The sequence below is a fragment of the Ascaphus truei genome, unplaced genomic scaffold (assembly GCF_040206685.1).
Source record: "Ascaphus truei isolate aAscTru1 unplaced genomic scaffold, aAscTru1.hap1 HAP1_SCAFFOLD_371, whole genome shotgun sequence".
NCBI lineage: Eukaryota > Metazoa > Chordata > Amphibia > Anura > Ascaphidae > Ascaphus > Ascaphus truei.
Window position 1 is genome coordinate 296,299 of NW_027456702.1, and position 14,083 is coordinate 310,381.

General features: G+C 38.3%; 6 non-coding genes across 6 annotated transcripts; 1 reads left to right on the forward strand and 5 right to left on the reverse strand.

Annotated features, from left to right (window-relative positions):
* Positions 1–1,923: 1,923 nt before the first annotated feature.
* On the reverse strand, positions 1,924–1,996 carry TRNAR-CCU (transfer RNA arginine (anticodon CCU)). Its single transcript has one exon. It is a non-coding gene; the product is annotated as a tRNA-Arg (tRNA).
* Positions 1,997–2,156: 160 nt separating this feature from the next.
* Positions 2,157–2,228, forward strand: TRNAG-UCC (transfer RNA glycine (anticodon UCC)). The gene has a single exon. It is a non-coding gene; the product is annotated as a tRNA-Gly (tRNA).
* Positions 2,229–4,375: 2,147 nt separating this feature from the next.
* Positions 4,376–4,448, reverse strand: TRNAR-CCU (transfer RNA arginine (anticodon CCU)). Its single transcript has one exon. It is a non-coding gene; the product is annotated as a tRNA-Arg (tRNA).
* Positions 4,449–6,827: 2,379 nt separating this feature from the next.
* On the reverse strand, positions 6,828–6,900 carry TRNAR-CCU (transfer RNA arginine (anticodon CCU)). Its single transcript has one exon. It is a non-coding gene; the product is annotated as a tRNA-Arg (tRNA).
* Positions 6,901–9,274: 2,374 nt separating this feature from the next.
* TRNAR-CCU (transfer RNA arginine (anticodon CCU)) lies at positions 9,275–9,347 on the reverse strand. Its single transcript has one exon. It is a non-coding gene; the product is annotated as a tRNA-Arg (tRNA).
* Positions 9,348–11,726: 2,379 nt separating this feature from the next.
* On the reverse strand, positions 11,727–11,799 carry TRNAR-CCU (transfer RNA arginine (anticodon CCU)). Its single transcript has one exon. It is a non-coding gene; the product is annotated as a tRNA-Arg (tRNA).
* Positions 11,800–14,083: the final 2,284 nt, after the last annotated feature.

The following is a 14,083-nucleotide window of genomic DNA, read 5'->3' on the forward strand; positions in this document are numbered from 1 at the left end:
TTGTGAGGAGAATTGCTTGATGAGAGGAAGGTGTCCTGCTATGTGGAAGTGCCTCTCTGAGGGGAAGGTTAAAAGGATTTCCTTTCTGAGGGAGCAGTGGAAGATGTGTCTACTCACTTTGGCTGCTTGTTGAAAAGAGGGAGCACACTTTCCTGTCAGACAGGAACACACTAAGGGGCATAACAATATGCAGATAAAGCAGGGGGAGAGGACTAAAACATACTCAAATATGAGCATTGGGAGGTTGCCAGGGCAACTGACTAGAGGCTGTGTAAAGGGGATTACTTGTAACAACTATGTTGCAATATACACAGCTCTGGCTTCTTCAGGGCTTGGAAAAAACATGTAACTTCCCTGGGGAGAGCTGACAGTGTGAGAGCCGAGAAAAATATACAGAAAATATGCAATCCTGTTCCAGGACAATATTGGTAACAATACCTACCCCATGGTGGCACTGTTGCATTATATATCCAGTGTATGTAGTCAGCTGGGCTCTAAATATGTCAAAATATTGTGTTTTAAAGCAAAGAATCACCTATGGGACTAAATATGTTTTCACTTTTTAGGAAAAAGAACAAAAAATCTATTATTTCTATTACTATTGGGAAAAAAGTACAAGGGTGTATGACATTCTAGGAATACGACAAAGTTTGCCAGAAAAATGTGTATTTGTTCTAAATCATACAGATTTATGGGTAAATAAGTGGTTGGGATGTAAAAATGATGTATGTACAACTAATTCTTTAATACCCATACTAGGAAATGAACGAGTTTTACTTCCTATGACAGTGCTAGGAATACTCATTAGCAATACTCATTTATTAGTTTATAATCTCCAATGTCATGATTTTTTTTTTTTACACCATTCTGGCAAGATTTGAACATGTAAAATGTATTGCTTGTTTATATTTGAATTCTAAATTAATTTGTTTACCACACCAGGCCAAGATTATTTATCACTCATGCTTTCATAATCACACTTCATTTTAGGTCGTATTGAAAATAATGAAATAGTGAAAGAATAATTTCCTATGTGTAAGAAATTAAGAAAGAAGAAGGTTGACTTCCAGTTTTACAAAAACAATTTAAAGAAGGAGAAATTGTTTCTCAATAGGAAAAGGGTACATTTAAAAAGATGGAACATGAATGGTCAGTAATGACAGGTTCAGCTTGGGGGGCAAAGTTTAAAAAAATCTGTTACAATGTGTCAGTATTGGGTATTTTTTTTCCCATGCATCCTTTAATCATTGTACTTTGTGAGGCTTTATTGTGTATTGTTCTTCAACTATTTTTAATATGTACTATGAAAAGAACGTATACACCTATAAAAGTAGAAAGAAATGACTCAAGAAGTGGAAACATTGACAAAAGTGTATAACAGGGCATCAGATTTCTTCAGTGAGAATTCTTTGCTTTAGAATGATATCTTGGCATTTAGTTTTTATAATTTTTTTGGAATGTGATGCGAATGGTGCATGAGTGTTCCTGTAGGCTGTGTTAGGAACTCCCCAGAGCAATGTGCATGACCTGTTTAAGGTTTCCTTGGTTACCTATAGCCAGGGGTCGACAAATGCACTCGACCGGTTGTCATGGGCGACTGCATTTTGTCCGCTGTCGACTGCTTACCTGCGGCAGAATCCCCCGGCGTCTCCCAGTTTTCTCCTACAAATTCATCTTTTCCCCCTGCAGCTCCAGTTAAAATGGCCACGCTGCTTCAAATGACGTCGCGTTGACGTGGCAACGAGAAGCTGCATGATGTCGTGAAATAGATCCCGCAATCCTGTCTGTACCTGGGTAAAATACGTCAGATTGCTTGGTCTGTATGAAAACATTTGGAATTGTTGCCTAATTTATTAATGATAACTAACACCGGACTGAATATGTTTTGAAATAAAAACTAACGTTTTGCGGATGAAATATAACCACCCCAGATGGGACTTGAACCCACAATCCCTGGCTTAGGAGGCCAGTGCCTTATCCATTAGGCCACTGGGGCTTATGTCGCATGTCTTATAGAATTGTATCGTGTGGGGTAATGGTAATTGTATCTGGGTAATTCAACAGAGAAAGATAGAGTTTCTGGATAAATAGTCCAGCACTATATTCCTGCACTATATTCCAGCACTGTATTTCTGCACTACAGAACACAGCACTATGCGTTGGTGGTATAGTGGTGAGCATAGCTGCCTTCCAAGCAGTTGACCCGGGTTCGATTCCCGGCCAACGCAAGTTTTATTTAGCAAAAAAAGTGTTTTATTGAAAAATAGAAGGATATCTATTCTGGACCCAGGCTCATATGTGGCATATGAGTAAGTCCATGTACTGTAGCTTAACTCGTCCCCTTTTAAAGCACACTTCTGTTTTCTTCAACTTTATTGAGGGAGTTACAGTATAACAGTTATAAGAGGAGTATATAAGTTCTTGTATATGGAATGTAATAGTGGATGTCCCTTGTGAGGAGAATTGCTTGATGAGAGGAAGGTGTCCTGCTATGTGGAAGTGCCTCTCTGAGGGGAAGGTTAAAAGGATTTCCTTTCTGAGGGAGCAGTGGAAGATGTGTCTACTCACTTTGGCTGCTTGTTGAAAAGAGGGAGCACACTTTCCTGTCAGACAGGAACACACTAAGGGGCATAACAATATGCAGATAAAGCAGGGGGAGAGGACTAAAACATACTCAAATATGAGCATTGGGAGGTTGCCAGGGCAACTGACTAGAGGCTGTGTAAAGGGGATTACTTGTAACAACTATGTTGCAATATACACAGCTCTGGCTTCTTCAGGGCTTGGAAAAAACATGTAACTTCCCTGGGGAGAGCTGACAGTGTGAGAGCCGAGAAAAATATACAGAAAATATGCAATCCTGTTCCAGGACAATATTGGTAACAATACCTACCCCATGGTGGCACTGTTGCATTATATATCCAGTGTATGTAGTCAGCTGGGCTCTAAATATGTCAAAATATTGTGTTTTAAAGCAAAGAATCACCTATGGGACTAAATATGTTTTCACTTTTTAGGAAAAAGAACAAAAAATCTATTATTTCTATTACTATTGGGAAAAAAGTACAAGGGTGTATGACATTCTAGGAATACGACAAAGTTTGCCAGAAAAATGTGTATTTGTTCTAAATCATACAGATTTATGGGTAAATAAGTGGTTGGGATGTAAAAATGATGTATGTACAACTAATTCTTTAATACCCATACTAGGAAATGAACGAGTTTTACTTCCTATGACAGTGCTAGGAATACTCATTAGCAATACTCATTTATTAGTTTATAATCTCCAATGTCATGATTTTTTTTTTTTACACCATTCTGGCAAGATTTGAACATGTAAAATGTATTGCTTGTTTATATTTGAATTCTAAATTAATTTGTTTACCACACCAGGCCAAGATTATTTATCACTCATGCTTTCATAATCACACTTCATTTTAGGTCGTATTGAAAATAATGAAATAGTGAAAGAATAATTTCCTATGTGTAAGAAATTAAGAAAGAAGAAGGTTGACTTTCAGTTTTACAAAAACAATTTAAAGAAGGAGAAATTGTTTCTCAATAGGAAAAGGGTACATTTAAAAAGATGGAACATGAATGGTCAGTAATGACAGGTTCAGCTTGGGGGGCAAAGTTTAAAAAAATCTGTTACAATGTGTCAGTATTGGGTATTTTTTTTCCCATGCATCCTTTAATCATTGAACTTTGAGAGGCTTTATTGTGTATTGTTCTTCAACTATTTTTAATATGTACTATGAAAAGAACGTATACACCGATAAAAGTAGAAAGAAATGACTCAAGAAGTGGAAACATTGACAAAAGTGTATAACAGGGCATCAGATTTCTTCAGTGAGAATTCTTTGCTTTAGAATGATATCTTGGCATTTAGTTTTTATAATTTTTTTGGAATGTGATGCGAATGGTGCATGAGTGTTCCTGTAGGCTGTGTTAGGAACTCCCCAGAGCAATGTGCATGACCTGTTTAAGGTTTCCTTGGTTACCTATAGCCAGGGGTCGACAAATGCACTCGACCGGTTGTCATGGGCGACTGCATTTTGTCCGCTGTCGACTGCTTACCTGCGGCAGAATCCCCCGGCGTCTCCCAGTTTTCTCCTACAATTTTCATCTTTTCCCCCTGCAGCTCCAGTTAAAATGGCCACGCTGCTTCAAATGACGTCGCGTTGACGTGGCAACGAGAAGCTGCATGATGTCGTGAAATAGATCCCGCAATCCTGTCTGTACCTGGGTAAAATACGTCAGATTGCTTGGTCTGTATGAAAACATTTGGAATTGTTGCCTAATTTATTAATGATAACTAACACCGGACTGAATATGTTTTGAAATAAAAACTAACGTTTTGCGGATGAAATATAACCACCCCAGATGGGACTTGAACCCACAATCCCTGGCTTAGGAGGCCAGTGCCTTATCCATTAGGCCACTGGGGCTTATGTCGCATGTCTTATAACATTGTATCGTGTGGGGTAATGGTAATTGTATCTGGGTAATTCAACAGAGAAAGATAGAGTTTCTGGATAAATAGTCCAGCACTATATTCCTGCACTATATTCCAGCACTGTATTGCTGCACTACAGAATACAGCACTATGCGTTGGTGGTATAGTGGTGAGCATAGCTGCCTTCCAAGCAGTTGACCTGGGTTCGATTCCCGGCCAACGCAAGTTTTATTTAGCAAAAAAAGTGTTTTATTGAAAAATAGAAGGATATCTATTCTGGACCCAGGCTCATATGTGGCATATGAGTAAATCCATGTACTGTAGCTTAACTCGTCCCCTTTTAAAGCACACTTCTGTTTTCTTCAACTTTATTGAGGGAGTTACAGTATAACAGTTATAAGAGGAGTATATAAGTTCTTGTATATGGAATGTAATAGTGGATGTCCCTTGTGAGGAGAATTGCTTGATGAGAGGAAGGTGTCCTGCTATGTGGAAGTGCCTCTCTGAGGGGAAGGTTAAAAGGATTTCCTTTCTGAGGGAGCAGTGGAAGATGTGTCTACTCACTTTGGCTGCTTGTTGAAAAGAGGGAGCACACTTTCCTGTCAGACAGGAACACACTAAGGGGCATAACAATATGCAGATAAAGCAGGGGGAGAGGACTAAAACATACTCAAATATGAGCATTGGGAGGTTGCCAGGGCAACTGACTAGAGGCTGTGTAAAGGGGATTACTTGTAACAACTATGTTGCAATATACACAGCTCTGGCTTCTTCAGGGCTTGGAAAAAACATGTAACTTCCCTGGGGAGAGCTGACAGTGTGAGAGCCGAGAAAAATATACAGAAAATATGCAATCCTGTTCCAGGACAATATTGGTAACAATACCTACCCCATGGTGGCACTGTTGCATTATATATCCAGTGTATGTAGTCAGCTGGGCTCTAAATATGTCAAAATATTGTGTTTTAAAGCAAAGAATCACCTATGGGACTAAATATGTTTTCACTTTTTAGGAAAAAGAACAAAAAATCTATTATTTCTATTACTATTGGGAAAAAAGTACAAGGGTGTATGACATTCTAGGAATACGACAAAGTTTGCCAGAAAAATGTGTATTTGTTCTAAATCATACAGATTTATGGGTAAATAAGTGGTTGGGATGTAAAAATGATGTATGTACAACTAATTCTTTAATACCCATACTAGGAAATGAACGAGTTTTACTTCCTATGACAGTGCTAGGAATACTCATTAGCAATACTCATTTATTAGTTTATAATCTCCAATGTCATGATTTTTTTTTTTTTACACCATTCTGGCAAGATTTGAACATGTAAAATGTATTGCTTGTTTATATTTGAATTCTAAATTAATTTGTTTACCACACCAGGCCAAGATTATTTATCACTCATGCTTTCATAATCACACTTCATTTTAGGTCGTATTGAAAATAATGAAATAGTGAAAGAATAATTTCCTATGTGTAAGAAATTAAGAAAGAAGAAGGTTGACTTCCAGTTTTACAAAAACAATTTAAAGAAGGAGAAATTGTTTCTCAATAGGAAAAGGGTACATTTAAAAAGATGGAACATGAATGGTCAGTAATGACAGGTTCAGCTTGGGGGGCAAAGTTTAAAAAAATCTGTTACAATGTGTCAGTATTGGGTATTTTTTTTCCCATGCATCCTTTAATCATTGTACTTTGTGAGGCTTTATTGTGTATTGTTCTTCAACTATTTTTAATATGTACTATGAAAAGAACGTATACACCGATAAAAGTAGAAAGAAATGACTCAAGAAGTGGAAACATTGACAAAAGTGTATAACAGGGCATCAGATTTCTTCAGTGAGAATTCTTTGCTTTAGAATGATATCTTGGCATTTAGTTTTTATAATTTTTTTGGAATGTGATGCGAATGGTGCATGAGTGTTCCTGTAGGCTGTGTTAGGAACTCCCCAGAGCAATGTGCATGACCTGTTTAAGGTTTCCTTGGTTACCTATAGCCAGGGGTCGACAAATGCACTCGACCGGTTGTCATGGGCGACTGCATTTTGTCCGCTGTCGACTGCTTACCTGCGGCAGAATCCCCCGGCGTCTCCCAGTTTTCTCCTACAAATTCATCTTTTCCCCCTGCAGCTCCAGTTAAAATGGCCACGCTGCTTCAAATGACGTCGCGTTGACGTGGCAACGAGAAGCTGCATGATGTCGTGAAATAGATCCCGCAATCCTGTCTGTACCTGGGTAAAATACGTCAGATTGCTTGGTCTGTATGAAAACATTTGGAATTGTTGCCTAATTTATTAATGATAACTAACACCGGACTGAATATGTTTTGAAATAAAAACTAACGTTTTGCGGATGAAATATAACCACCCCAGATGGGACTTGAACCCACAATCCCTGGCTTAGGAGGCCAGTGCCTTATCCATTAGGCCACTGGGGCTTATGTCGCATGTCTTATAGAATTGTATCGTGTGGGGTAATGGTAATTGTATCTGGGTAATTCAACAGAGAAAGATAGAGTTTCTGGATAAATAGTCCAGCACTATATTCCTGCACTATATTCCAGCACTGTATTGCTGCACTACAGAATTCAGCACTATGCGTTGGTGGTATAGTGGTGAGCATAGCTGCCTTCCAAGCAGTTGACCCGGGTTCGATGCCAACGCAAGTTTTATTTAGCAAAAAAAGTGTTTTATTGAAAAATAGAAGGATATCTATTCTGGACCCAGGCTCATATGTGGCATATGAGTAAGTCCATGTACTGTAGCTTAACTCGTCCCCTTTTAAAGCACACTTCTGTTTTCTTCAACTTTATTGAGGGAGTTACAGTATAACAGTTATAAGAGGAGTATATAAGTTCTTGTATATGGAATGTAATAGTGGATGTCCCTTGTGAGGAGAATTGCTTGATGAGAGGAAGGTGTCCTGCTATGTGGAAGTGCCTCTCTGAGGGGAAGGTTAAAAGGATTTCCTTTCTGAGGGAGCAGTGGAAGATGTGTCTACTCACTTTGGCTGCTTGTTGAAAAGAGGGAGCACACTTTCCTGTCAGACAGGAACACACTAAGGGGCATAACAATATGCAGATAAAGCAGGGGGAGAGGACTAAAACATACTCAAATATGAGCATTGGGAGGTTGCCAGGGCAACTGACTAGAGGCTGTGTAAAGGGGATTACTTGTAACAACTATGTTGCAATATACACAGCTCTGGCTTCTTCAGGGCTTGGAAAAAACATGTAACTTCCCTGGGGAGAGCTGACAGTGTGAGAGCCGAGAAAAATATACAGAAAATATGCAATCCTGTTCCAGGACAATATTGGTAACAATACCTACCCCATGGTGGCACTGTTGCATTATATATCCAGTGTATGTAGTCAGCTGGGCTCTAAATATGTCAAAATATTGTGTTTTAAAGCAAAGAATCACCTATGGGACTAAATATGTTTTCACTTTTTAGGAAAAAGAACAAAAAATCTATTATTTCTATTACTATTGGGAAAAAAGTACAAGGGTGTATGACATTCTAGGAATACGACAAAGTTTGCCAGAAAAATGTGTATTTGTTCTAAATCATACAGATTTATGGGTAAATAAGTGGTTGGGATGTAAAAATGATGTATGTACAACTAATTCTTTAATACCCATACTAGGAAATGAACGAGTTTTACTTCCTATGACAGTGCTAGGAATACTCATTAGCAATACTCATTTATTAGTTTATAATCTCCAATGTCATGATTTTTTTTTTTTACACCATTCTGGCAAGATTTGAACATGTAAAATGTATTGCTTGTTTATATTTGAATTCTAAATTAATTTGTTTACCACACCAGGCCAAGATTATTTATCACTCATGCTTTCATAATCACACTTCATTTTAGGTCGTATTGAAAATAATGAAATAGTGAAAGAATAATTTCCTATGTGTAAGAAATTAAGAAAGAAGAAGGTTGACTTTCAGTTTTACAAAAACAATTTAAAGAAGGAGAAATTGTTTCTCAATAGGAAAAGGGTACATTTAAAAAGATGGAACATGAATGGTCAGTAATGACAGGTTCAGCTTGGGGGGCAAAGTTTAAAAAAATCTGTTACAATGTGTCAGTATTGGGTATTTTTTTTCCCATGCATCCTTTAATCATTGAACTTTGAGAGGCTTTATTGTGTATTGTTCTTCAACTATTTTTAATATGTACTATGAAAAGAACGTATACACCGATAAAAGTAGAAAGAAATGACTCAAGAAGTGGAAACATTGACAAAAGTGTATAACAGGGCATCAGATTTCTTCAGTGAGAATTCTTTGCTTTAGAATGATATCTTGGCATTTAGTTTTTATAATTTTTTTGGAATGTGATGCGAATGGTGCATGAGTGTTCCTGTAGGCTGTGTTAGGAACTCCCCAGAGCAATGTGCATGACCTGTTTAAGGTTTCCTTGGTTACCTATAGCCAGGGGTCGACAAATGCACTCGACCGGTTGTCATGGGCGACTGCATTTTGTCCGCTGTCGACTGCTTACCTGCGGCAGAATCCCCCGGCGTCTCCCAGTTTTCTCCTACAATTTTCATCTTTTCCCCCTGCAGCTCCAGTTAAAATGGCCACGCTGCTTCAAATGACGTCGCGTTGACGTGGCAACGAGAAGCTGCATGATGTCGTGAAATAGATCCCGCAATCCTGTCTGTACCTGGGTAAAATACGTCAGATTGCTTGGTCTGTATGAAAACATTTGGAATTGTTGCCTAATTTATTAATGATAACTAACACCGGACTGAATATGTTTTGAAATAAAAACTAACGTTTTGCGGATGAAATATAACCACCCCAGATGGGACTTGAACCCACAATCCCTGGCTTAGGAGGCCAGTGCCTTATCCATTAGGCCACTGGGGCTTATGTCGCATGTCTTATAACATTGTATCGTGTGGGGTAATGGTAATTGTATCTGGGTAATTCAACAGAGAAAGATAGAGTTTCTGGATAAATAGTCCAGCACTATATTCCTGCACTATATTCCAGCACTGTATTGCTGCACTACAGAATACAGCACTATGCGTTGGTGGTATAGTGGTGAGCATAGCTGCCTTCCAAGCAGTTGACCTGGGTTCGATTCCCGGCCAACGCAAGTTTTATTTAGCAAAAAAAGTGTTTTATTGAAAAATAGAAGGATATCTATTCTGGACCCAGGCTCATATGTGGCATATGAGTAAATCCATGTACTGTAGCTTAACTCGTCCCCTTTTAAAGCACACTTCTGTTTTCTTCAACTTTATTGAGGGAGTTACAGTATAACAGTTATAAGAGGAGTATATAAGTTCTTGTATATGGAATGTAATAGTGGATGTCCCTTGTGAGGAGAATTGCTTGATGAGAGGAAGGTGTCCTGCTATGTGGAAGTGCCTCTCTGAGGGGAAGGTTAAAAGGATTTCCTTTCTGAGGGAGCAGTGGAAGATGTGTCTACTCACTTTGGCTGCTTGTTGAAAAGAGGGAGCACACTTTCCTGTCAGACAGGAACACACTAAGGGGCATAACAATATGCAGATAAAGCAGGGGGAGAGGACTAAAACATACTCAAATATGAGCATTGGGAGGTTGCCAGGGCAACTGACTAGAGGCTGTGTAAAGGGGATTACTTGTAACAACTATGTTGCAATATACACAGCTCTGGCTTCTTCAGGGCTTGGAAAAAACATGTAACTTCCCTGGGGAGAGCTGACAGTGTGAGAGCCGAGAAAAATATACAGAAAATATGCAATCCTGTTCCAGGACAATATTGGTAACAATACCTACCCCATGGTGGCACTGTTGCATTATATATCCAGTGTATGTAGTCAGCTGGGCTCTAAATATGTCAAAATATTGTGTTTTAAAGCAAAGAATCACCTATGGGACTAAATATGTTTTCACTTTTTAGGAAAAAGAACAAAAAATCTATTATTTCTATTACTATTGGGAAAAAAGTACAAGGGTGTATGACATTCTAGGAATACGACAAAGTTTGCCAGAAAAATGTGTATTTGTTCTAAATCATACAGATTTATGGGTAAATAAGTGGTTGGGATGTAAAAATGATGTATGTACAACTAATTCTTTAATACCCATACTAGGAAATGAACGAGTTTTACTTCCTATGACAGTGCTAGGAATACTCATTAGCAATACTCATTTATTAGTTTATAATCTCCAATGTCATGATTTTTTTTTTTTTACACCATTCTGGCAAGATTTGAACATGTAAAATGTATTGCTTGTTTATATTTGAATTCTAAATTAATTTGTTTACCACACCAGGCCAAGATTATTTATCACTCATGCTTTCATAATCACACTTCATTTTAGGTCGTATTGAAAATAATGAAATAGTGAAAGAATAATTTCCTATGTGTAAGAAATTAAGAAAGAAGAAGGTTGACTTCCAGTTTTACAAAAACAATTTAAAGAAGGAGAAATTGTTTCTCAATAGGAAAAGGGTACATTTAAAAAGATGGAACATGAATGGTCAGTAATGACAGGTTCAGCTTGGGGGGCAAAGTTTAAAAAAATCTGTTACAATGTGTCAGTATTGGGTATTTTTTTTCCCATGCATCCTTTAATCATTGTACTTTGTGAGGCTTTATTGTGTATTGTTCTTCAACTATTTTTAATATGTACTATGAAAAGAACGTATACACCGATAAAAGTAGAAAGAAATGACTCAAGAAGTGGAAACATTGACAAAAGTGTATAACAGGGCATCAGATTTCTTCAGTGAGAATTCTTTGCTTTAGAATGATATCTTGGCATTTAGTTTTTATAATTTTTTTGGAATGTGATGCGAATGGTGCATGAGTGTTCCTGTAGGCTGTGTTAGGAACTCCCCAGAGCAATGTGCATGACCTGTTTAAGGTTTCCTTGGTTACCTATAGCCAGGGGTCGACAAATGCACTCGACCGGTTGTCATGGGCGACTGCATTTTGTCCGCTGTCGACTGCTTACCTGCGGCAGAATCCCCCGGCGTCTCCCAGTTTTCTCCTACAAATTCATCTTTTCCCCCTGCAGCTCCAGTTAAAATGGCCACGCTGCTTCAAATGACGTCGCGTTGACGTGGCAACGAGAAGCTGCATGATGTCGTGAAATAGATCCCGCAATCCTGTCTGTACCTGGGTAAAATACGTCAGATTGCTTGGTCTGTATGAAAACATTTGGAATTGTTGCCTAATTTATTAATGATAACTAACACCGGACTGAATATGTTTTGAAATAAAAACTAACGTTTTGCGGATGAAATATAACCACCCCAGATGGGACTTGAACCCACAATCCCTGGCTTAGGAGGCCAGTGCCTTATCCATTAGGCCACTGGGGCTTATGTCGCATGTCTTATAGAATTGTATCGTGTGGGGTAATGGTAATTGTATCTGGGTAATTCAACAGAGAAAGATAGAGTTTCTGGATAAATAGTCCAGCACTATATTCCTGCACTATATTCCAGCACTGTATTGCTGCACTACAGAATTCAGCACTATGCGTTGGTGGTATAGTGGTGAGCATAGCTGCCTTCCAAGCAGTTGACCCGGGTTCGATGCCAACGCAAGTTTTATTTAGCAAAAAAAGTGTTTTATTGAAAAATAGAAGGATATCTATTCTGGACCCAGGCTCATATGTGGCATATGAGTAAGTCCATGTACTGTAGCTTAACTCGTCCCCTTTTAAAGCACACTTCTGTTTTCTTCAACTTTATTGAGGGAGTTACAGTATAACAGTTATAAGAGGAGTATATAAGTTCTTGTATATGGAATGTAATAGTGGATGTCCCTTGTGAGGAGAATTGCTTGATGAGAGGAAGGTGTCCTGCTATGTGGAAGTGCCTCTCTGAGGGGAAGGTTAAAAGGATTTCCTTTCTGAGGGAGCAGTGGAAGATGTGTCTACTCACTTTGGCTGCTTGTTGAAAAGAGGGAGCACACTTTCCTGTCAGACAGGAACACACTAAGGGGCATAACAATATGCAGATAAAGCAGGGGGAGAGGACTAAAACATACTCAAATATGAGCATTGGGAGGTTGCCAGGGCAACTGACTAGAGGCTGTGTAAAGGGGATTACTTGTAACAACTATGTTGCAATATACACAGCTCTGGCTTCTTCAGGGCTTGGAAAAAACATGTAACTTCCCTGGGGAGAGCTGACAGTGTGAGAGCCGAGAAAAATATACAGAAAATATGCAATCCTGTTCCAGGACAATATTGGTAACAATACCTACCCCATGGTGGCACTGTTGCATTATATATCCAGTGTATGTAGTCAGCTGGGCTCTAAATATGTCACAATATTGTGTTTTAAAGCAAAGAATCACCTATGGGACTAAATATGTTTTCACTTTTTAGGAAAAAGAACAAAAAATCTATTATTTCTATTACTATTGGGAAAAAAGTACAAGGGTGTATGACATTCTAGGAATACGACAAAGTTTGCCAGAAAAATGTGTATTTGTTCTAAATCATACAGATTTATGGGTAAATAAGTGGTTGGGATGTAAAAATGATGTATGTACAACTAATTCTTTAATACCCATACTAGGAAATGAACGAGTTTTACTTCCTATGACAGTGCTAGGAATACTCATTAGCAATACTCATTTATTAGTTTATAATCTCCAATGTCATGATTTTTTTTTTTTACACCATTCTGGCAAGATTTGAACATGTAAAATGTATTGCTTGTTTATATTTGAATTCTAAATTAATTTGTTTACCACACCAGGCCAAGATTATTTATCACTCATGCTTTCATAATCACAGTTCATTTTAGGTCGTATTGAAAATAATGAAATAGTGAAAGAATAATTTCCTATGTGTAAGAAATTAAGAAAGAAGAAGGTTGACTTCCAGTTTTACAAAAACAATTTAAAGAAGGAGAAATTGTTTCTCAATAGGAAAAGGGTACATTTAAAAAGATGGAACATGAATGGTCAGTAATGACAGGTTCAGCTTGGGGGGCAAAGTTTAAAAAAATCTGTTACAATGTGTCAGTATTGGGTATTTTTTTTCCCATGCATCCTTTAATCATTGTACTTTGTGAGGCTTTATTGTGTATTGTTCTTCAACTATTTTTAATATGTACTATGAAAAGAACGTATACACCGATAAAAGTAGAAAGAAATGACTCAAGAAGTGGAAACATTGACAAAAGTGTATAACAGGGCATCAGATTTCTTCAGTGAGAATTCTTTGCTTTAGAATGATATCTTGGCATTTAGTTTTTATAATTTTTTTGGAATGTGATGCGAATGGTGCATGAGTGTTCCTGTAGGCTGTGTTAGGAACTCCCCAGAGCAATGTGCATGACCTGTTTAAGGTTTCCTTGGTTACCTATAGCCAGGGGTCGACAAATGCACTCGACCGGTTGTCATGGGCGACTGCATTTTGTCCGCTGTCGACTGCTTACCTGCGGCAGAATCCCCCGGCGTCTCCCAGTTTTCTCCTACAAATTCATCTTTTCCCCCTGCAGCTCCAGTTAAAATGGCCACGCTGCTTCAAATGACGTCGCGTTGACGTGGCAACGAGAAGCTACATGATGTCGTGAAATAGATCCCGCAATCCTGTCTGTACCTGGGTAAAATACGTCAGATTGCTTGGTCTGTATGAAAACATTT